A 24,370-nucleotide genomic window follows, 5' to 3' on the forward strand; every position below is an offset into this window, starting at 1 on the left:
AATAAACATTAAAAAAAATTTTAAAAAGAAAGAAAAAACTCATAAAGTGGTGGGCAGAATTCAGGAAAAAAAACAACCTGGCCACATCTCAGTGAAATTTCTAAACCCTAAGAATGAAGAGGAGATCTTACAAGCTTTCAGACAGAGATGTAATTGCCCAAATGAAAAGATAATCAGGCCAGGTTCAGATTTCTCATCTGCATAATTTGACTCTAGATATAGGGAAACAACATTTAGAGGCATTTGAAAGAAAAGGACCATGAGTTGAGATTCCTATTTTGAGCCAAGTTATCATTATATATGAAAACAAAAGACAGACTTTTTTCAGACATACAATGGCACAAAAAATATATAGACATATGCTCTTTCTGAAGAAATTTCCAAGAAATTGCTTGGGAAGTACTCCAACCAAATAAAAATGAAATTCAGAACAAAGATCTCAAAATAGGGTTAGACTATAATATATGAAACAGTGGTAAGCCATAAACTAAACACAATTAAATCTAAATGGCTGATGCTAATATGATTGCAAACTGCTGTGTAAGGATTAAGAAAAGATTCTTGGCAACAGAAAGAGCCATTCTATAAGGAAGTATGTAAAAATAATCTGAAACTAAAATTTTATATTAGTTTAATAAAAAGAAAAACAGAAATGGGGGCAAAGAGGAAGGAGAGAATGAAAGAAGTAAAAAAATTAAGCATTCAAACAGTTTCATCTTGATGGGAAGTATAGTTACGAGTTGATTAACCCAGCAGAATTCAGGAAAGGAGAAAAGAGGTAACATAGTAAAGTATATTAGTAGATGTAAAATAAGATGAAAGCATTAAAATTTATATAAATGGATTGAATTCTCTATAAAAATAGACTCTTAAATATTTTCTATCAAAAAAAATGTACTTAGGGGCGCCTGGGTGGCTCAGTCGGTTGAGCGGCCGACTTCGGCTCAGGTCATGATCTCACGGTCCGTGAGTTCGAGCCCCGCATCGGGCTCTGTGCTGACCCCTCAGAGCCTGGAGCCTGTTTCCGATTCTGTGTCTCCCTCTCTCTCTGCCCCTCCCCTGTTCATGCTCTGTCTCTCTCTGTCTCAAAAATAAATAAACGTTAAAAAAAAAAAAATGTACTAAGAACAAAATGATAAAAATTGGAAATAAAGAGTCAAATAGATCATGCAAACACAAAGCGTTATGGCTTGAATCATAAACCCCTCAAAAGATATGTGGGGGTCTTAATCCTCAGAACATACTGTATTTGGTTCTTCAGAATGAGACCTTATTTGGATATGGAGTTTTTACAGAGGTAATCAAATTAGAATGGAGTCATTAGGGTGGGCCTCAATGCAGTAGGACAGGTATCCTTATAAAACGGTGAAATTTGGATGCAGACATGGGCACGCACAGAGGGAAGACCATGTGAAGACACAAAGGCAAAAGATGGCCATGTGGCTGCAGTGATGCATTTATAAGCCAAGAATTGCCAACACACACCAGAGGCTAAAAGAGATAAGGACCATGGCCTTATTGACACCCTGATCTCAGGCTTTCAACCTCCACTACTGTGAGACAATAAACTGTGGTTTGTAGGGTACCTGGCTGGCTCAGTCAGAAGAGCATGCAGCTCTTGATCTCAGAGTTGTGAGTTCAAGCCCCACAGTGGGTGTAGAGATTACTTAAAAATAAAAAATCTTTGGGGCGCCTAGGTGGCTCAGTCAGTTTAGTGTCCCGACTATTGATTTCGACTCAGGTCATGATCTCACAGTTTGTGGGTTTGAGCCCTGCTTCAGGCTCCATGCTAAGCCTGCTTGGGATTCCCTCTCTCTCTTACCCTCCCCTGCTCACACGTGAACACACACTCTCTCTCAAAATAAATAAATGAATAAATAATAAATAAAAAATCTTAAAAAATTCCGTGGGGGTGCCTGGGTTGGCTCAGTCAGATGAGCGTCTGACTTCAGCTCAGGTCATGATCTCACAGTTTGGTCTGTGAATTCGAGCTCCGTGTCGGGCTCTGTGCTGACAGCTCAGGCCTGGGGCTTGCTTTGGATTCTGTGTCTCCCTCACTCTCTGCCCATCCCCCACTCATACTCTGTCTGTCTCTCAAAAATAAATAAATGTTAAAAAAAAAAAAATTCCATGGTTTTAAGCTACCAAGTATTTGGCACTTTGTTAGGGTAGTTCTAGGAAACTAATACACAAAGTAAGCAGGACTCCCTAAGTTACCATCTGATAGGATAGATTTCAAAGCCAAAAACATTAAATGTGACAGAAATGAATATTTTATAAGGATAAATAATAGAGCCCATCAAAGAAAATATATGTTGATATGTTGTTACCAAACATCAACACAGAAAAGTATTTATGGCAAAATTGCTCAGAAACAGAAATGTTGATAAAACTACTCTCAGTGGGGAGGGGGTAATACTTCTCTTTAATAATTTGACAGCTCACATTGACAAATGGTAGATGAGGGATAAACAGGACTTGAATAAGACAAGCAGCAATCTGATGTGCCTCAGAGAAATGGGGTGCTAAGGAAGTCACACATTTGCACTCACAACTACTTAGTTATGTCTAAAAACTGTAGCTTCTCAATTCCTTATAATGATCGAATCTTCCTCACCAGCTTTTCCTCATTGGCACTAAAAGGAGTGGTTCTTACCTTTGCTAACTAATGGTACCTCAGTCTGTCTTGGGTCTTTTGTCTCTTTGGGGTGTATACTCAGAGTTCTGCATTTCTTCTTCCACACCCTACCACTCTCAAAAGGATATCTGCGGTTCAGCAGAGAGGGCTTGGATCTATGTGGGCAGGACCCGGTGTTGCCTTCAGAGTCACCAGGTTTCTGTAATGATGTCCCTGATGTACCTAATTAGGGGGAATCCACTGCTTAGGTCTGTGGCTGGTAGCCTCCTTATCTTCCTCTGAACTCAGGCAGGCACTAACAGCCCTGCTTAGGATTTGGAAGCCTGGTTTGCACGTTCTTCCACTCCAAACTAACGTCAGACCTCTAGCTTTTGCCATCCACCTACAGCCTCTGGGACCAGGTCAGCTCAACCCTCACTCTGGAAGCCAGCCACCCACTTTGGAGGGGATATGGGAACTTCTGACTGCTTCCACACCACACAGAGGTTGAGGGAGACAAGGGGTCCAACTTGTGCCCTTTCTCTGCCTACCTTCACCACAGGACCATGCTTATATTATCACAGTCTGGCTTGTCCCCACATGACGGTGAGGAGGCCACTCTTAAGTGGTAGACGTTCCTAACAGTTCTAAGTGGAAGGGAGGTACAAGTCCACTCTGATGACAGCTTTTCTTTCTCTTTTCTTTTCTTTTAAAGTGTTTATTTATTTATTTTTGAGGTGGGGGGAGGAAGAGAGAGAGAGAGAGAGAGAGGGAATGAATCTCAAGTAGGCTTACATGGCCAGTGCAGAGCTGGAAGCGGGGCTCGAACTCACAAACCATGAGATCATGACCCAAGCCAAAATCAGGACTCGGAAGCTCAACTGACTGAACTACGCAGGCGCCACCTCCTTCTTTTTTTATTCCAGCTTTTCTGACATCTTATTGCTTGAAGCCACTATGCCCTACCATCAGGACCAATATCACCCTCAAAACCACTCTGTCCAAGATGATAGCCAGAATAAGGTGGTCAGAACACGGGTCTTTTCCCTTTTCCACTACAGAGGACAAGAGCAAGACAGAAAAAGTGATCTCCTAACAAGGACTTCACAGACTGAGTTCTGTCTACTTGTGGTTTACTTTAACCGCAGCATGCAAAAATCCCTGAGGCCTGTATTTGGATATGCTAATGAACATAAGGAATTTAGAAAATCCTTTTCTCTCTGGTGAAAGCTTGATTTTTAAGAATATTGTTCTACTTTAGATTTTAAAAAATTCTATTTTGGTGATCAAAAGCTGAACATAGACTACCACTCTCTCTTTTTACCCTGCTGTAACTGTCCAAATTTTCACCTAAGGCAACAGATTACTCTGGACAGTGGAAGAAAAACACAAATATGGAAATGTGAAAGAGAAAAGCACATTAATTTAAAGCACAAATCTTATCCCTGTTTACACAGGGTTTCTATAAACAGAGAAAACACGTTCTTTTTGATTGCTTACAGCATATCCATAAAAATTGATCATGTACTTGGCCCAAAGAAAATCTTAATAGATTCCAGAGACATAAAGATTGTACAAGCCACATTCTCTGCCCACAATTCAATTAAGCTAGAAATCAACAGAAGAATATAAAAACATAACAAAATAGAAACACTTAACCACATTAAAATGAAAGAATGCTTTCTAAAATATCCCCTTCATCAAAAAGGAAATAAAACCTGAGATCACAATATATTTAGACATTAACAAAAGGATAGCAATTTATAATAAAACCTATGGGAAATGGCAAAAGTCATAGTCAAAGGAAAATTTATAACCTTAAATATCTTTATTATTATTTAAAAAAATTTTTTTAATGTTTATTTATTTTAAGAGAGAGACAGAGAGAGATATAGAACATGAGTGGCGGAAGGGCAGAGAGAGAGAGACACAGAATCCGAAGCAGGCTCCAGGCTCTGAGCTGTCAGCACAGAGCCCAACACGGGGCTTGAACCCATGAACCATGAGATTGTGACCTGAGTCAGACGCTTAACTGACTGAGCCACCCAGGCGTCCCAATATCTTTATTATTTGATAAATGAAAATATGAAAACAAATGAACTGGTCTTGTACCACAGTAGTATAGGTGTCTAGGTGTTTCCTAGCCTCCTAAATTTTCCTGCAAAAAAAAAAAAAAAAAAGGAAAAATCTAAAGTACAGAATTAAATATATTTTAAAAAACTATTCTTTTTTTTATTAAAAAAAAGATTTATTTATTTATTTTTAAGAGAGAAAGTGCAAGTGGAGGAGGGGCAGAGACAGACAGGCAGAGAGAGAGAGAGAGAGAGAGAATCCCAAGCAGGCTCTGTACTGTCAGCACAGAGCCCAATGCAGGGCTCGAACCCACAAACAGTAAGATCAGGACCCAAGCCAAAATAGGACACTGAACTGACTGAGCCCCCCAGGTGCCCCTTAAAAGCCCATTCTTTTTTTTTTTTTTTTTTTTTAATTTTTTAATGTTTTTATTTATCTTTGAGACAGAGAGAGACAAAGCATGAGTGGGGAGGGGGCAAAGAGAGAGGGAGACACAGAATCCGAAGCAGGCTCCAGGCTCTGAGCTGTCAGCACAGAGCCCGACGCGGGGCTCAAACTCACAGACGGTGAGATCATGACCTGAGCTGAAGTCGGACACTCAACCAACTGAGCCACCCAGGCACCCCAAAAGCCCATTCTGAAAAGCACTCAATAGGACTGTAAAACAGCAAGGAGTGACCAGGGCAATATCTAAGGGAAAAAAGGGACTCAAAGAGTACCTAAGTCACATTTCCCTCAAGGACATTTGTCTAACTTGGCAAACTTAAGCTTAGGTTGATAGTCATGGCTTGTTGAAGCTTGAGGACAGAAGACAAGACCTAGAGACCCCTAAAATTGGTAAATCTAATAGGAAAACCTGCCCATTCCATTTAGGATCCTTTGTTGCAGCATTATGCCCTCATTGTAGGGGAAAAATTTAAATGTACTACCCTAACACACATGTACATATACACACACACATGACTTCAAGGAGTGTTGCACTGGCACTGAGCATAACAGAAGGGGTAAAATGATCATTGATCATTTAAAACTGAGAGCCAACCCATAAGCAGAGCTAAACTCAAATTCATATGACCTAGGTAATCCCAAAAGTCTCAAACCGTAAGTTCTAAACTAGAAGTCACTTGGGAGTCTGTTGAAAACAAACTCTCCCTGAAAAAAACAAAAACAAAAACCCTCTCTATAAAATGTACAGTAAGGGGTTAACTCAGCTGGCTTGGGCTGCCCAAACCCTCTACATTCTAAACCAAGGGCTGTTCTCTGACCAGTTCTTTAGAATATCTTGCATGATAAGTATCTGATACAGGCAAGTTATCTTGCCTGATAACTGGGGCCACAGGCCACACCCAACAGGGTACACTAACAATGTGATTTCTTAATGTTTTTTTTTTTTTCTGTTTTGAGAGAGAAAAGAGCAGGTGCCATGTGCAGCACAGAGCCAGACTTGGACTCAAAACAATGTGATTTTTGGTGAGGGCATTGGCCCACACCACACTTGACTTTCAGAGACACTGACCACTGAATAACTAAGTTCAGTCACACAAGCGTTCTATGCCTACACGATGGAACCCCAATAAAAACCCCGGACTCTGGGGCTCGTGGGTGGCTGAGTTGGTTAAGAATCTGACTCCTGATTTCAGCTCAAGGCATGATCTCACAGTTTATGAGTTGGAGCCCCCTGTTGGGTTCTATGCTGACAGCACGGAGCCTGCTTGGGATTGTCTCTCCCTCTCTCTCTCTGCCATGTGTGTGTTCTCTCTCTCTCAAAAATAAATAAGAAAACTTAAAAAAAAAAAAAAACCCTGGACACCAAAGCTCGGGTGAGCTTTCCTGGTAGGCAATACTTCATTTGTAAGTAATATTGTTGTACAGTAGAGAATCCAAATGAACATCCTGGTAAATTATTAGAATTAACAATTACAATTATTAGAATTCAGCAAGGTTGGTAAATACATCAATACACAAAAATCAATTGCATGTCTATGCATCAGGAATAAGAGTCAAAAATTTCTTAATCTAAGAAAAAGTACAGAGGGATGAGAAAGAAAAAGCCTACATACCAGCAAAGACATAGAGCCTGGGAAATAAAATATAATTAAAGATTATTGGTGGATGGGCCAAATACATGAAAACTGCATAGGGGAAAAAAAAACTGGGGCATTCATGGAAATTTAGTATATGACAAAGATGGCATTCAAAGGGGAGAAGATATACTCTTAATAAGCACTATTGGTACAGATGGCTTAATATTTCAAAAAACATAAAGTTAAAATGATTTATTTTTGCAACAAAATAAACTCCAGAGGATCTCACATATAAATTAAAAGTTAATAAAGGTGGTGCACCTGGGTGGCTCAGTCGGTTGAGCATCTGACTTCGGCTCAGGTCGTGATCTCACAGTTCACAGGTTGGAGACCCACACGGGGTTTTGTGCTGACAGCAGGGGGGCCTGCTTCAGATTCTCTATCTCCCTCTGTCTCCGCCCCTCCCATACTCATGCTCTCTCTCTCTCTCTTTTATTCTCTCTCAAAAATAAGTAAACATTAAAAAGAAATCAACAAAAAAGTTAAAGGCATAAAACACTACTGAAAACAAAATGAAAGGAAATATATAATTTAAAAAAAATCATCTAAAGCATAAAACACTTAGGGAATAAATCTAAGACAAAATATGATGACCTCTACTCAGGAAACTATAAAATGTCACTGAAAAAATTAAAGAAGATCGAAATAGCCATGTTAATGAATTAGTAGATTCAATATTGTAAAGATGCCAATTCTTTCTAAATTGATCAATAGATGTAAATATAAACCGATTCAAGATCCCAACAGGTGTTTACAGAAATCAACAAAAGTCTATGGAAGGGCAAAGATCCAAGAAGAGCCAAAATACACCTGAACAAAGTGAGTAGATTTGGTTAATCAGTTATGAAGACTTGCTAAAGACTATAGTAATAAGATGATCTGGTTTGGGAACAAGAAGAAAGAAATTGAAAAAAATAAGAGCACAGCTATGTGGGAAGCTTGGTCTTTGAACAAAGCTGGCAAAGCAATCCCTGAGGAAAGAATAGACTTTTCAGTACATCATAGCAGGACAACTGGGCATCACATAGGGAAAAAACTAAATGAGGAAGTTTGTAAATTAGATTTGTATTCTTTCCTGTTAGAGGATTATATACTTCTACCCATTGCCATATGATTTGTAATGCCTCCCTGTACAAGGAGCATATGTTCCCAACTCACTGTGTCTGGCTTGAGCACTTGCGTATGCCACATCCATGGAGGTTATTTAAGTTAACAGGGTCTAGCTCTTTCCTTCTGCCCCAAGAATGGCATATCTCATAAAGGGCTGTCTTTTCTGCCTGGTTTCCAGAATGAGAAGACACATGGGACCTGCAAGGAAAAAACACCGTAGGGTAGAGCTGAGGTAGCAAATCTGCAGTTGCTGACATTAATAAGAGCAATGTATGTTGGTGCAAGCCACTAAAATTTTGAGGGTTGTTTGTTACTTCAGCAAAGCTGACTAATAGAGACATCCTGTTCACATCTTACATGAAAATGAATTCCAGGTGGGTGAAATATGTAAATATGAAAGCAAAAACAATAACGATTTTAGAAGATGATATGGGAAGTATGTCTTCATCAACCTAGCAGAGGGAAGATATCTTGTTATTTGTACTTTTCCTGTTTTTAATCCTATAACATGTCATTAGTGCTATTTTTTGCAGTTAATGTTTGTTTTTTTAACTTTTTATGTTTTTATTTTGTTTTTGAGAGAGAGAGGGACAGTGAAAGCAGGGGAGGGGCAGAGAGAGAGGGAGACACAGAATCTGAAGCAGGCTCCGGGCTCCCAGTTGTCAGCACAGATCCTGACATGGGGCTTGAACTCACCAACCAGGAGATCATGACCTGAGCTGAAGCTGGTCGCTTAACCAGCTGAGCCACCCAGGTGCCCCAGTTAATGTTTATTTATGTCTACCTGCATGTTTATTACTTCCGTTGCTTTTCATTCTTCTTGCATCTCACACCTACTTCAAGCATCCCTGTCTGTATGGGTTCTCTCCCTACATGGAAGAAAGGATTGCTTTCCTTCTCCCTGAAATATATCCTTTAGCCTTTACTAAGGCCCTTCGGATGATTTCACTTTTTGATGGTTTCATTTTTCACTTCTTTCTTTCACTTTTGTTTGTCTGAAAATATCTCTATTCCTTTCTTCATCACTCTTAAAAGGAATCTTTTCAGGCATAGAATCCTAGGGTGCAGTTATTTCCTTTCGGTAGATGAAGATATCCTTCCATGATCTTCTGACTTCCAATGTTGCTGTCCAGCATTGTGCTGTCAGTCTCACTGTCATTCATTTGAAAGTATTCTGTCTTCTGTGGATGCTTTTATGATTTTATCCTTGCTTCTGGTGTTCTCCAGCTTTACTATGCCACGTATAGTTACAGATTTCTTTGTATTTATCATGCATAGGGATTCATGAATATTCTTAAATCTGTACATTGGTATCTTTCATCAGTTATGGGAAATTCTCAGGCATTATGTCTTCAATATTGCTGCACTCTCTTTCCTTGCACATATTAGTCAGGGTTTTCCAGAAAAACAGAATGAACACTGCATGTGTGTGTCTGTGTGTGTGCATCTGTGTCTGGAGAGAGAGACAGAGAGAGAGAGAGAGAGAGAGAGAGAGAGAGAGAGATTTTATGTAATTTGCTCATATGATTGTGGAGGCTTGGTGAGTCTAAAATCCAGAGTAGGCTGGCAGGCTGGAGACTTACAGAAGAGTGGCAGTCTGTGTCCAAAGACAGTCTGCTGGTAGAATTCCTTTCTGCTTGAAGAGATCAGTCTTCTCTCAGGGCCTTCAACTGATTTCATGAGGCCCATCCACATAATGGAGGGTCATCTGCTTTACTCAAAGTCTAATGATTAAAATGTTTATCTTGCCTAAAAAATGCCCTCACCGAAATATCTAGAATAATGTTTGACCAAATATCTGGGTACCATGCCCTAGGCAAGTTGACACAGTAACACCAACTATTACACTGCAGAACTCTATTCAGGTACATTTTAAACCTTCTCACTTTGTGTCTTTCTCTTTTTTATTCTCTGTATCTGTTTCTTTCTGTAAAATTATGGCAGATTTTTGTGATCTACATTCTGCTTCACTAATTCTTTTTTTTTTTAATTTTTTAAAAACATTTATTCATTTTTTGATAGAGACAGACAGAGCGTGAGTGGGGGAGGGGCAGAGAGAGAGGGAGACACAGAATCCGAAGCAGGCTCCAGGCTCCAAACTGACAGCACAGAGCCCAACACGGGGCTCAAACACACAGACTGTGAGATCATGACCTGAGCCACCCAGGCGCCCCTTCACTAATTCTCTTTATATCTAATCTTCTGTTAAACCCATTTGATTTATAATTTCAATTACCAAGTTTCCTTTCTATAAGGTTTATTTGGTTCATTCTCTAATATGCTTGGTCATTCCTCATGTTAGTGTTGTTGTTGTTGTTGTTGTTGTTGTTTTTTAATTTACATCCAAGTTAGTTAGCATATAGTGCAATAGTGCAATAATGATTTCAGGACTAGATTCCAGAGATTCACTCATATTATTGTTCTTTATTCATTTCCTCCATAATTTTCTTTTATTTCATATTCTGTTTCTGATAATTCCTGTACCTGAAGTCTTTGATGAGCTGATGGCGTTAACTCTGATTTCTGCCGGCTTTCATCATATTGTCTTGTTTTCTTTTGTATATCATAGTTTTTTATTATATACTACATTCTATAGAAGTTTATCTCTGGGAATTTTTGAGGTCTGGAATGAAGGTAGGTTTCCTTCTGCCAGGTGCCTGAGGGCACATTCTGCCCAAGAACACTTTAAGCTAAATCCTCAGCCTGATCATGTAGATAAAGCAAATTCATTTGATTATAAATTCTCAAGTGAGATTTTGTTTACCCCTTTTACTTAGATTTGAGGCAGAAAATTCTCCTTGCAGTCTTCTGTGGTTTCTCTGGGGTGAACAGATTTATTGCTTGCTCGTCTTACACTAGAAAAAGGGTGAGGCTTTTAAGGTCCTAATTTCATTATAGATGTCCCCTCCCAACTCTTGGGGTCCCTGAACTTTGTCTCTTGTCTTCAGTACCTATGAAGCCATAAAAACCAAAGTTTCTGTTTACCTAGTTCAGCAAATGCCCTCAATGAAAAAAATCAATTTTATTACTCAGCTTATATCTCTGGGTTATTTTATCCCTTTTCACTCAGTTTTTGGCATGAGTATTCCTCACTTTCTTGCTAGATCACTAATGCATTAAAAAAGATGGTTGTAAATTTTATTTTATTTTTTTTATTTGTTTTTACCTGAAGGGTTGACCAGGTTACCTAGTCTGCCATACTTCAAGAAATGGACATAATTTCTGCAGGTGTAGTAACATTGGTGATAAAGCTGCAGTGGGCAAATTTTTATTAGATTTCCAGGTATTTCCGACTTTTGACTTGGGAGGCAGTCTGTCTTTTTAGCCAACTTCTTTAGAACTCCAATCTAATAAGTGTTTTCTTTACAAGATTAACTCTCAAACAGTGACTTAATTTCCAAGTCCTTCATGCTCTGTTAGGCTTAGGGGCACATAGCACCAGAGCTGAGTTACAGTTGGTTTACATTGACTCTTTCTCTCCTTGCAACTTTGTAAATTTTTTTGTTACTTGAAAATGAGACATTATTTAAACAGAATGGTTTTTAAAATATACAGAATGAAGCAGAGAAAAATATATGTAAATGGTTAACTGTTTAATCCGAAAAAACATAGGTCCTTGGTATCTGTCTGGACACCTAAAGTCATGCATTTGTTGTGAATAAGTAAGTTTATAAATACCAACACAAGATACAATTTTCCCCATGAACTGCACTATATTATCACTGAAGTTTTAAATTCCCTCAAACTTTTAAATATTGTCTAAATATAGGAACAGAGTCTTTTATAGAACTATTAAGATAAATTAAAATAAACCTATTCTACCTTGTACAATGATTGATTTAACATTATCTGTAAAGTGGTCTGAAACTGCAAAATCCAGTCTATGCTGATGAGACCATGCAATTGTGCTTGTTCAAAAGTGTGAACAGTGGAGAATGACAAGTCACAGGAGATTGGCAGGGTTCCCCTGCCCTTCTGAGTGATTATCCAGCCTCAGAGCTGGAAGAAGTGTGAGGAGATCGTAGAGGAAGATACAATATGAATGCAGAAAGCCAAGGACCCACCTCAGAAGGTATTCTTGATGCTATAAATGCCTCCTTAAAGAATATGATCGGGGTGCCTGGGTGGCGCAGTCGGTTGAGTGTCCAACTTTGGCCCAGATCATGATGCCGCACTTTGTGGGTTCAAGCCCCGCATCAGGCTCTGTGCTGACAGCTCAGAGCCTGGAGCCTGCTTCAGATTCTTGTCTCCCTCTCTCTCTGCCCCTCCCCTGCTTGCACTCTGTCTCTCTGTTTCCCAAGAAATAAATAAATACTTAAAAAAAAATTAAAGAATATGATTGACAACTGCCTTTTGTCTCCTTTGCAACTCTATCCATTTCCTGGCATGAACATTTAATGTATTTCTGAAACAAAGTAATTGCCTTTGAATGTAGGGTGATTCCCTGTGAGTTGAATAAGGAATTTATGCTAGGGCATGAATTTCTTCAGCTTGAGAGGAGGGTCAGCTGAGGCCACCTCCCCTATTAGTGTCACATTATCCAGACTGTTGAGTCAACTTTTACTTCTGGTGCTTTCTTTGCAGTAGTAGAAGCTACATTGCCTATTGCTTCATGGACATGCCTCTATAGACCTCCTGAATCCCATTTCTGTAAAAGGTAATTATTTCCAGTGCATTTCCTCACTGAATTTTTATTGTTTTATTTCTCACTTGAAAAGTAGTTGTGCCCTGGCCAGGAAGATGCTAAATAGTGTTGTAAACTAACTTCTCCCACAACCCCCTCCCCACAGTCTGTGTCTTTAGATAGAATATGGGTGACTTATCACATCATCAACCTCAAATGAAAGAGATTTTAACAATGGCTTGTAATTATCCCCAAAGTATTTTCTGCCTAAGAATAATTACTTTCTGAGAGTTTTACCTTTTCTTCAACAACATTAGAATAAGAGACTAGCTTTCTTTTTCTTTGCAGGGCTACACACACACACACACACACACACACACACATACGCGCACACACACACACACACACACACACATGATACCTCTTATACTTCTTGAGATTTACTGCATATGCAGCTGATGATGGAGAACAGCAAGACTGCACTGAGCTGGGGCTGGTGGGCAGCAGGCTAGGCACACCTCCTGGATTGGTGTTAGTGGCTTGGATACCCCAGACTTGTGGCAATTTATTCACATTTGTGCTCTCACAAAATTACAAGGTTCTGCTTGTACCAAAACTTCAGGGCCATCCAAAGATAGTGAAGTCAGAAAACATTAAGTCTACGAATGTCAGTGACCAGGTATTTCCAAACATATGGAGTATACTTGGACTTTTATGAGCCTTCAAATAACTGGATCTCAGAGTTAGCATTTTACATAATTCAGTATATTTCTTTTCCATCTGTTAAAGTCTATAGAGAGCAGACTTTTATGTTTCTCTATGAAAGAAACTGGAGACTCAGTTCACTGAAATTTATCTGACATCAAATATCAAGACCAACCATGAGAATTGTTAATTTGCTGCTCAGACCTTTGCATTCATTGGCATTTTCTCTCCTTGGAGCATTAATTCTGAATACAAAAGAATCCATCAAATCTCTTTCCCTGCCAGTTTTGATAGTTGCTTTTAAAACAAGTTTTCCATGTTCTTATAAATAGCTCTCCTCAATGATGGAGTGTATATCCTTTCAGATATCAGAGAAAGAAGAGGAGTTTAATATCAGTAGTAAAAGCACCATATATGTGATATCTTTGGGAGAACTTCAGTTGTATAGAGTTATTCAGGCCCCAGTCATCCAGGCCTTTTGTTTTTCCTTGTATCTATTTTGGGGGAAATACTTCTGATCACTCCAGTACTGGAAGTGAAGCCAGGGAAAAGATTCCTCAGAGTTATTATCTTCTCTATTCACCCAAGTTTGCTAAAAGGAAACGTTTTGCCCAACAGCATGAAATATGGACTCTAGGATATTACAGTGACTCTGGGATATCAGTGGAGATCCTTAGATACAAAGGAAAATTAGGTTCAACCTTTAGAATTTTACCCTTGTGTTTTGCCCTTCAAACAGCACACATACAAAAATTAATGATGATTAAATATTCAACAAATACAAAACTTACCAAAGGTAATTTCTATTTCAAGAAGAAAACTGAGTCACCTTTTTAAAAAGCTATAGAGTGGGAGCTTGGCTGGCTCAGTCAGTTAAATTTCCTACTCTTGATTTCGGCTCAGGTCATGATCTTATGGTCTGTGGGATCGAGCCCTGCACCGGGCTCTGTGCTCACAGCACTGAAACTGCTTGGGATTCTCTCTCTCCCTTTTTCTCTAACTCTCCTCCGTTCACCCTCTCTCTTTCTCTCAAAATAAATAAGTAAACTTTAAAAAAAGCTATAGTGTTTGGCTTTTAATATATATTTTATAACTATTCCAAAGATAATTTTAAGGCAATAGCCCAGACTAATAGCAAACAACTCCCAAATCTTTATAACAAAGGTTTATGTTTTTCTTTTGCTACAGGTCCACTCTGGGTCAGCAGGAAGGTAGTGGGAGGGTGGGCTCTGCTTCACACTGTTCTCACTTAGAGACCCAGGCTGGTGGAGACTCCACCATGTGGGTATTGTTAGTCACGGTGGTGTGGAAAGGGAGATAAATAATTAATCACACACCAGCTCGTAAGTGCTTCTGGCCAGAAGAGACATATGCTACTTTATGCACATCTTATTAACCAAAGTCACATGGACATTCTTTATATATATTTTTAAGTTTATTCATTTATTTTGAGAGAGAGTGTGTGTGCACGAGTGGGGGAGGGGCAGAGAGAGAGAGAGAGAGAGAGAGAGAGAATCCCAAGCAGGCTCCATGCTGTCAGCGCAGAGCCTAATGCTGGGCTCTCAAACCCATGAACCATGAGATCATGACCTGAGCCATCAATCAATCGGAACCTTAACCGACTGAGCCACCCAGGCATCTCTGAATCTGTATTCTTAAATGCAGTCCAATGGGACAGTGGAGCACATATGTGAACAGAGGAGATAGACACATTATGTATGTCCACTGCTGTTCCTTACCACCTCCTTTGCAATATAGTACTCACATCCTTATGAGCACAGGATTCCAGTGGGCCCACAATGTGTTCACTGAGACTCAAAGCAAGTAAAATCAAAGCAACTGAATAAACAGGGGTGCTGACAGCCCCAAGAGGCTATCAGAACTTCCTCTGCACTCAAAAAGAAGGCAGTGGTAGCCTATGAAACACCAATCACCAAGGAACCCAATCCCATCCTTTCTTACTCCTGTTATCTTGTATTAGCTAACCACTGCTGCTGAAAATGATGACATAGAAGGAGGAAAGAAAAGATTGGGCAACCCACAGCTCCCCTTCTTCTGAGTCCTTTCCTATTTATCAGAAGGGAGTAAGTGGTGGTAGAATGTGTGCCTCTCAAGATGTCAAATAAAAACAGCTGAGTTAGTTTTGTATAGTGTTTCTACTATACAAAACACATATGCATGCATGAGCTATGAAATACAAATTATATAATTTTAGCGATTCTGCATGAGTCAAATACTCATATTTGCATTTGAAACTAGTCTTTCCCAATATAAATACAAATGGTAAACTTTATGTCAATAATTTAAAATTTTAATTTCTCTTTACTTAGAATGACATAAGATAGCAGGGTGCCTGGGTGGCTCAGTCAGTTAAGCGTCCAACTTCAGCCCATGTCATGATCTCACGGTTTGTGGGTTCAAGCCCCGTGTGGGGCTCTGTGCTGACACTTGGAGCCTGGAGCCTGCTTTGGATTCTGTGCCTCCCTCCCTCTGCCCCTTCCCTGCTCACGCTCTGTCTCTCTCTCAAAAATAAATGTTAAAAAAATTTTTTTTTTTAAAAATGCCATAAAATAGCAAATAAAAACACCATGACAAGTTGAGAGAAAAGACCACAGAAGAAAGGAAGAAGTTTCATGTTTTGGTGCCTTTAATGGCACTTTTTTTTTAACTGCTTGATGAACAAGGGGCCCTGCATTTTCCTTTTGCTCTGAGCCCTGCAAATTATGTCACACTGCCCACCCACAAGTTCCAGAGATGCAGTGTTTAGGAAGATTCATTTGAGCTATAAAATGTGAGCTCAGAGATAATCGAATCCAGTGATTTTCAAATTTCTTTTTAGCAGCAGAGCCCATTCTTCAGGGTGAAAGTCCAAAATGGAAAACAGAAAAATGCAAACCGCTTTGGTTCAGCAGGATTTTAGCTCTGTTCACCTGACCTCTCTATCCCCACACTTTCTGGGTGAGAATGGGGGTCTCTGTGAAACTGCTGGAGTTCCTCAGGGCACAGTGGGGAAATTTCTGATCCAGAGGAGCTCACTGAAGTTGAGCAAAGCGCCCAAGGTCCTAGCTGCTAATGTGGCCCTCTTTCTTCTGCTTCTTATTGCCACCCAAACCATCTAGCAATCTCAAAGTGTGGGGAGACCTTCTGATGGCCTTGGCACATTTGTCAATACTGTCATCTTAAAATGGGGGTGGTGATGCCTACCTCAGGGAGTTGTGTTAAGAATTGAAAGAGATCCTGTAACTAAGTAAATGCTCAATAATTAATAGCTGCAACTTTATTATAATTATTTTAATTATTATTTATCATAATAGTAATATTATATTATTACTATTATTATTTAAACCTAGAGTCCTAACTTTCATAGATATTAGTAAAACTTTTGTTTTTTAACCTTTTTTAAAAAAGCATTTTTTAATTTTCAGAAATTACAAATAAAATAACCATTTTTAAGTTTACAGTTCAGTAGTGTTAAGTATATTCACATTGTTGTATAACCAATCTTCAGAATTTTTTCATCTTGCAAAACAGAAACTCTATATCCATTAAACAGGAAATCTTTTCCCCAACCACCCAGTCCCTGGCAACTATCATTCTACTCTCCATTTCTATAAATTTGACTATTGTAGGTACCTAATATAAGTGGAATTAGCTATTGTAAACAATAAATAAAAGGAATAAGCTAAAAAATGTTTAATATGTAGTAAAGAAGGCACATATTCCTTCTTTCCTCAAAAAGAAAGGCAATTCAGGAGTGCCTGGGTGGCTTAGTCGGCTCAGCCCAACTTCTGTCAGGTCATGATCTAGCGGTTCATGAGTTTGAGCCCCACATTGGGTTCTGTGCTGGCAGCTCGGAGCCTGGAGTTTGCTTTGGATTCTATGTCTCCCTCTCTCTCTGCCCCTCCCCCACTCATGCTCTGTCTCACTCTTTCTCTCAAAACTAAATAAACATTAAAAACTTTTTTTAAAAAAAAGAAAGGCAATTCAGAAACTCCCAGGAAAAAAAGCAGAAACTAAACTAAATTAAAATAAGTGAATGAATGAATGAATGAATGCTTGGTCTATACATGAAGCAGATGAGATAGATGTGAGTGCAAGATTTTTTACCATATAACTGTTATATCGTTTTGGTGTTTGGATCATATAAATATATTATCTATTCAAAAAATAATCTGAAGCAAACTAAAAGGTAGCATGGATTTGAGAATATTCTCCTTTGTAGTAACCCAAAGGATTATGACACTGAAACCAAAGCGTGGTATAATAAAAAATACATTCATTTAGTCTTTGTCCAAAGAGTTCCCAAAACCTCTAAAAGATGAGTTTGGGGAGCTTCTGAGTTGGTGAACATATCAAGGAGTTGGAAGGGGACCAGTCCCAGAGGGCATGGAAACTCTGTGCCCTTCTCTATACCATACCTTGTCCCATGCAGCTCTTCCTTTTGGTTTTTCTGAGTTGTATACTTCACAGCAAACTGGTAATAGTAAGTAAAGTGTGAGTTGTTCTAAGCAATTAGAACCTGAGGTGAGGAGGTCATGGTAGCCTGGGTACTCTACTATGGCCTGGGACTGAAGTGGGGCAGTGTTACAGGACTGAGCCCTTAATGTGTGGTCTCTGGGCTAACTCCGGGTAGTTAGTGTCAGAATTAAACTGAGCTGTTGGACATCCTGTTGATGTCAGAGAACTGGAGAACTGGTCTCACTGCCTCCACCCTGGTCTTCTACAGTCCCTCCTCAGCACAGCAGCCTGAGACCCTGGTAAAGCAGTTACATCATGTCACTGAGAATCACATCCAAATCCCTCACAATGGCTGTATAGTTGTACTCAAGCTGCATGTGAGCAGTGCACATATACACTAACACACACACGCACACGCACACACACACACACACACACACACACACACGCACTCCTTATTGCTCCTCTGACTTCACCTCCTGTTATTATCCTTCAGCCTCACTAAGCTCTCTTTCTGTTTCTTCAACTAACTAGGCATGTTCTTGCCTCAGGACCATCGTTATTTCCTACTCCTGCCCCAGGATTCCCTCAGTCCCTTTGTGTCACTGTGACTGTGTGTGCATACATCTGTGTACTCATCACTCCCTTTTCTCTTCCCTACATTCTTATCTTCCTTAGGACTTGTACAGATAACATAATATATATTTTACTTACTTCTCTCCCATTATGAGAAGAAAAGCTCCATGGAGAATGCTGCTTATTGTATTGACAGGGAAAAATCTGTTATAAGATGGCAGACAGGACTGATAGGGAAATTCCAGTCCCTGACCGACCAAAGACTCCCCTTCCAGGTTCTTCTTCCTATCCCGCTTGCCACACACATCAAATTACTACTAATGCGGAATGCAGAAGTAACAGACTATAAATTGTTCCCTCTGCTTACGCTTGGGGCTCAGACCTCTGGAGAGTGATCTCCTCTGAGCCCGCCAGTGTGAAATAAACCTCCTGCCTTCCAAGATCTCTGAGTGCCACTTGGTTCTTCCACCAGGTGATCCAGACCAGATTCCGTAACATTTGGTTCCCTGACCGGGAAACCCAACCGCGCTGGCCCATTGTTGCCACCAGTTTGGGAAAACGGAGAGGCGGTAAGGAATCGAAATGGAGAAGGCGCACCCTGCCTGATTTTTGGCAGTCTCCCACTTGGTCGCCTCAGGCTGGTCCCGCTCTGCCATTCCCGCCGGACTCGAGGAGACTTGGCAGGTGAGGACCTGGACCCGACATCAGATATCGGTAAGGCCTGGGTCCCCAATTCAGTCCGGCCCATGCATAGGGATGAAAGGGGGACCTGATCACTCCCCGCAGACCTCAGAGATCTCACAGGTAGGAATTCTGTGGGAAGAAATGTAATAACCTCTGGTGTGTATGTGAGTGCGAACGTGCAACTCAGTCTGGCTTGCCTGCCAAGTTCGATTCTGTGGCTCCATGGGCGGGCACCTTTAAGGTCCCCAAAAGTCCACAGAGTGGGCCTGTCTGCGATTCCGTAGTGAACCACATACAGTCCATGGCGGCATCGGAATAGTTTCCGATCGTAAGTCACAAAGCTGAGACCACTACAGCTAAGTGTCACCTAAGTTCTTTCAGGACACGGCCAGATGGGCATCTGACTGGTTTCCTCATTAGAGGGGGTGCTCCTACCTTTCTGTCTGTCTTTGCAACTCCATCTCATGGGAACATTATGGGGTCAGGACAGACCAAAGAAGAGGTTTTCAGGAGACTATGGAATTAAGATAACCCCTGGCAAGTTAAGGACCCTGTGTGAGTTAGAATGGCCCACTTTTGGGGTAGGATGGCCCTCAGAAGGAACCTTAGATGTCCCAACGGTCTGCTGCATCTGGTGTGTTGTCTGTCACCAGAGACCCAGATCACCCCAATCAGTTCCTGTATGTATCCTGTATGTCCTGTATGTATCAGACTCCTCGTTAGAGATTGCCCAAACCCTTCCCCCTTGGGTGTGATTTACCTACAACAAACAGGGATAAGCTAGGGTTTTAGCTGCCTTGACAAAGTAGCCCAAGGAAGGTCAACAGAAGTCCTGACCTCCACAAATTCTCGCCAGTGATCTGGAGGAGGAACCAATCTTGCAATCTTCCCCACTCCGTCCCTTAGGTCTTCCCACCACCTCTGGACTCAGCAGATCCTTTCTCTCCCAGACCAGTGGCCAGATTGCACCCTCAGCCAGGCTCAGGCACTCTCCAGATACCAGTCCACATCAGCCTATACCAAGAGGCTCTCCTCCGGGAGATCCGAGCAGGGGCTAAGAAGCCCATGAATATACCCAGCAGCAAGGGGAATCCCCCAGGGATTATTATAAGAGGATACGTGAGGCTTACTGCATTTACACCCCGTTTGATCCCAAGGCACAAGAGAGCCAGGACAAAAGGGCGGGGAAGGTCCAGCCATCAAAAGAGGGGAGGCCTAGAACCTCCTTAGCAAGGGATCAATGCACCTACTGCTAGGAGAAAGGATGTTGAAAGGATAAATGTCCAACCAGGGAAAGTCCCAAACCCAGCTGGTACACAGAAAAACACTGCAAAAAAGACCTCAGGGGCCACATGGTACAGCACGAGTACCTCTACCTACCTGAGTGCCCTATCTCTCTCCTCGGCCGGACATACTCTCAAAGCTGGGAACCCAAATAACCTTTAAGCCAACAGGACGCACAAGCCTCCAAATGGATCCAAGACAAGAAGAATCAGGCCCCCTTATAATGGCAATCACTACACCAAGAGAGAAAGAATAGAGGCTATTCTGTGCCCAGTCCCAATCAAGTGGCCCACCCGAATTCAGGACTGCTTTGCCCACTGTGTGGCCTGAGGACAACCCCTCCAGACTTGCCCATTACCAGGTCCCTGTCATTATAGAGTTAATCCCAGGGGCTTCACCACAGAGACAGTGGCAATACCCCCTCCCAGAAGAAGCAAAGGCAGGCATCCAAGAAGCAGGCATTCTGGTGAAATGCCAATCGCCTTGGAACACCCCACTCTTGCCAGTCAAGAAGCCTGGAGGAGGATACCGACCAGTTCAAGTCTTACACCCAGTGGTCCCAAACCTGTACACCCTGCTCAGCCAGATCTCAGGCTCTGCCAGCTGGTGTACCTGCCTAGACTTAAAGGATGCCTTCTTCTGCCTCCGTTTGGCCCCCCAGAGCCAACCTTTGTTTGCCTTCAAATGGATAGAACCAGACACCGGGTGTCAAATGACTTTCACGTGCCTCCCACAAGGCTTTAAAAACTTGCCTACCCTCTGTGGGGAGGCACTAGCCGGAGACCTTGCCAGCTTTCCAAAGGAGGCCACACACTGCACCCTTTTCCAGTATGTGGATGACCTCCTCCTTGCCAGCAATACCTGAGAGAATTGCACAGAGGGCACAGGGGCCCTCCTCCAACTCCTGTCAGACTCAGGGTATCAAGTCTCATGGAAAAAGGCACAGATCTGCCAACAACAAGTCCCATACTTAGGCTCCCTTCTCACCCAAGGAAAAAGAGCACTAGGGCCAGAGAGAAAAAATGTCATCACCTCTCTACTCTAGCCCCAAACTAAGAGAGGACTATGAAAATTCCTGGGGGCTGCAGGATTCTGCCAAATCTGGATTCCCATATTCTCAGCAATAGCAAGACCTCTCTGTAACCTCTTGGTAGGGCTGGATCGAGAACCCCCTGTTTGGACAGAGGAGGCTGAAGCCGCCTTCCTAGAGATAAAGGCCACCTTGGGGCAGGCACCAGCCCTTGGCCTGCCAAATATAGAAAAACCTTTTAATCTCTTTGTGCATGGGAAGGAAAAGGTCACCCTCGGGGTTCTCACACAGACCATTGGCCCTTGGCAATGGCCAGTAGCATACCTGTCTAAGAAGCTGGACCCAGTTGCAACAGGATGGCTGCCGTGTCTTAGGGCATTAGCAGCAACAATTCTAAGCTCACCCTGGGACAAGATCTCTCATGAACACTCAAGGACACCGCTTCCTCTCCAACTCTCAGTTAGCACAATACCAGGGGCTCCTCTGTGAGAATCCACAGGTCACACTGAACCCCACAACTTTCCTACCTTCTGAGGAAGGAAAACCAGATCATGACTGTTCTGAGGTGACCGATGAAGTATTTGCAAGCTTGCCCAGATCTGCATGACCAGGCCCTACAGAACCCAGACCTCACCTTGTTCAGTGATAGTAGCAGTTTAATCACAGAGGGTGTTCAAAAGGCAGAGTATGCAGTGACAACCAAAGATGAAGTCCTAGAGGCCAATGCCCTACCTGTGGGATGGTCAGCACAATGGGCTAAATTACATGCCCTAGTCCGGGCCCTCACCATCAGCGAGGGCAAACAATCTCAATCTACAAAGACAGGGGCCTCCTCACCGCAGCAAGGAAGACCATCAAAAACAAGGAGGAAATACTAAAGCTCCTTGAGGCTGTCTGCCTTCCAAAAAATGTTGCAGTTCTACACTGCAAAGGATACCAGAAGGGAGACAACCCTATATGGCACAAGGGAATTTTCTAAAAGATAAAGTGGCCAAGATAGCAGCTAATAAGGAGGTAGACCATAGCTCTCTCCCTTTTCCGCACCGCGACCCCGCACCAGGAGTTCAAAGAAGAAATTGTCCCCTGGTTCGGCTTACCGGCCACAATCCACAACAATAACGGGCCTGCGTTTGTGGTGGACTGCTTACCAGCCTCAAAACTCAGGGAAAGCAGAGTGAATGAATTGCACCCTCAAGGGAACTTTAGCCAAGTTCTGTCAGAAAACAGACCTCCCATGGCCGGACCTATTGCCCCTGGCCCTCCTGTGTGTCCATTGCACACCACGAACTCAAGGTTTCTCCCCTTTTAAACTAATAAATGGGAGCCCCGCACTCCATGTTTAGGGAGCCTCCCGGGAAACCTACACCAAACAGGGGATAAGGGAATAAGAAAACAACTTCAAGCTTTAGGGACCACCCTAAATGAGTTACAATGATAGAGATGGCCCCAATCTCTTTAGGATCCCCTGCACACCCTTTCTCACCAGGGGACTCAGTCTGGGTCAAAGATTGGGAAAAAAGACCCTCTCAAACTACAGTGAACTGGGTCTCATACCGTTATTCCAACCATCCCTACTGCCCTCAAAGTCACAGGTATCACTCCATGAGTCCACCACTCCAGAGTCAAGAGAGCCAATCCTGAGGAGACCCAGACTTGGAAGACTGACCCAAGTCCGATCTTCAGCCCTGCTCCAGCCACACCCTGGAAGCTGGCTGGTCTACGCATGGCAGAAGCTTGAGGAATCACTAGTCCGATAAAATAGACTGTCCTTACTCCTTGCCATCAGATTGGCAGAGGTTGCCCCAGAAAGCTGGAAAAACGGCGAGAGGTTCCTGTTCACACTCACCTTCCTCTTATGGGTAGGATGTTTTGTTGGTATTGGTTGCCTCCGATCTGGTTCCCATTTATAAACCTTCAGCCCTAAGGCCCAGACTAAATGAGTAGTGCTACTACCTATCCTTCTAGGGGCAGGAATAGCCACGGGGACAGGGACTGGCATAGGAGGCACAGGCTCTTCTGTGGGACTAACAAGTGGCTGACTCCTTAGTGTCCCTGCAGAGCCAAATAAGTTCCCTGGCAAGAGTTGCCTTCCAGAACAGACAGGTACTTGACCTCCTCACTGCTGAGAAAGGGGGCACCTGCATCTTCCTCCAAGAAGAATGCTGTTACTTTGTAAACCAGTCAGGAACAGTCACAACCAAAGTCAAGGAACTAAGGGAAAGGACCAACCCATAATGAATAAAGATGATGCCCTCTAATACAGCCTAGATCTGTTTAAAAGGGCATCAAAGGGGGCAATGATAGGGGAAAATCTGTTATAAGATGGCAGATAGGACTGATAGGGAAATTCCAGTCCCCAACCAAAGATTCCCCTTCTGGGTTCTTCCTTCTACCCCACGCACCAAATTACTACTAAGGCAGAATGAGGAAGTAACAGAGTATAAGTTGTTCCTTCTGCTTACACTCAGGACTCAGACCTCTGGAGGGTGATCTCCACTGAGCCAACCAGTGTGAAATAAACCTCCTGCCTTCCAAGATCTCTGAGTGCCACTTGGTTCTTCTGCCAGGTGATCCAGATCAGGTTCCATAACAGTATTCACTACTCTATTCCTAGTGCCTACCACAGTGCTTGGCACTTAATAAATACTTACTGGAAGAATGAATGAATGAATGAACTAATGGGCAAATCACTGAAGACAGTCTGCCAGCAGAACAGAATGTAAATGTTAACCAAATTTTCAGGGCACCTGGGTGGCTCAGTCGGTTAAGTGTCTGACTTTCGCTCAGGTCCATGATTTTGCAGTTCATGGGTTCGAGACCCGTGTCAGGCTCTGTGCTGACATCTCAGAGCCTGGAGCCTACTTCAGATTCTGTGTCTCTCTCTCTCTGCCTCTCCCCTGCTCGTGCTCTGTCTCTCTCTCTCAAAAATAAATAAGCATTAAAAAAAAAATTTTTTTTAATGTTAACCAAATTTGAGAATGTTAATCTGATCAATCTTGGCAGAAATAGGGAAACAGAAAGAGTGGGGAGTAGAGAGGGAAAGGCTGGGCATAATTAACCTCCTGTCAAAACCAGGAAGTCAGGAGATACTATCTAAGTGGAATAATAAATGGAGGTCCAAATAC

The 24,370-nt window shown here is 42.0% G+C and overlaps 1 protein-coding gene across 1 annotated transcript in view; it reads right to left on the reverse strand.

Moving 5' to 3' along the window:
• Positions 1–7,936: 7,936 nt before the first annotated feature.
• The window catches only part of LOC123580764 (potassium/sodium hyperpolarization-activated cyclic nucleotide-gated channel 2-like), a 137,353-nt gene continuing 120,919 nt past the window's right edge, over positions 7,937–24,370 (reverse strand). The window contains exon 3 of the mRNA XM_045445979.1: positions 7,937–8,082. The gene's annotated coding sequence lies outside the window, so the exon portion shown is untranslated. The remainder of the gene's footprint in view (positions 8,083–24,370) is intronic.

This window comes from Leopardus geoffroyi, chromosome A3 (genome assembly GCF_018350155.1).
Source record: "Leopardus geoffroyi isolate Oge1 chromosome A3, O.geoffroyi_Oge1_pat1.0, whole genome shotgun sequence".
Lineage (NCBI taxonomy): Eukaryota > Metazoa > Chordata > Mammalia > Carnivora > Felidae > Leopardus > Leopardus geoffroyi.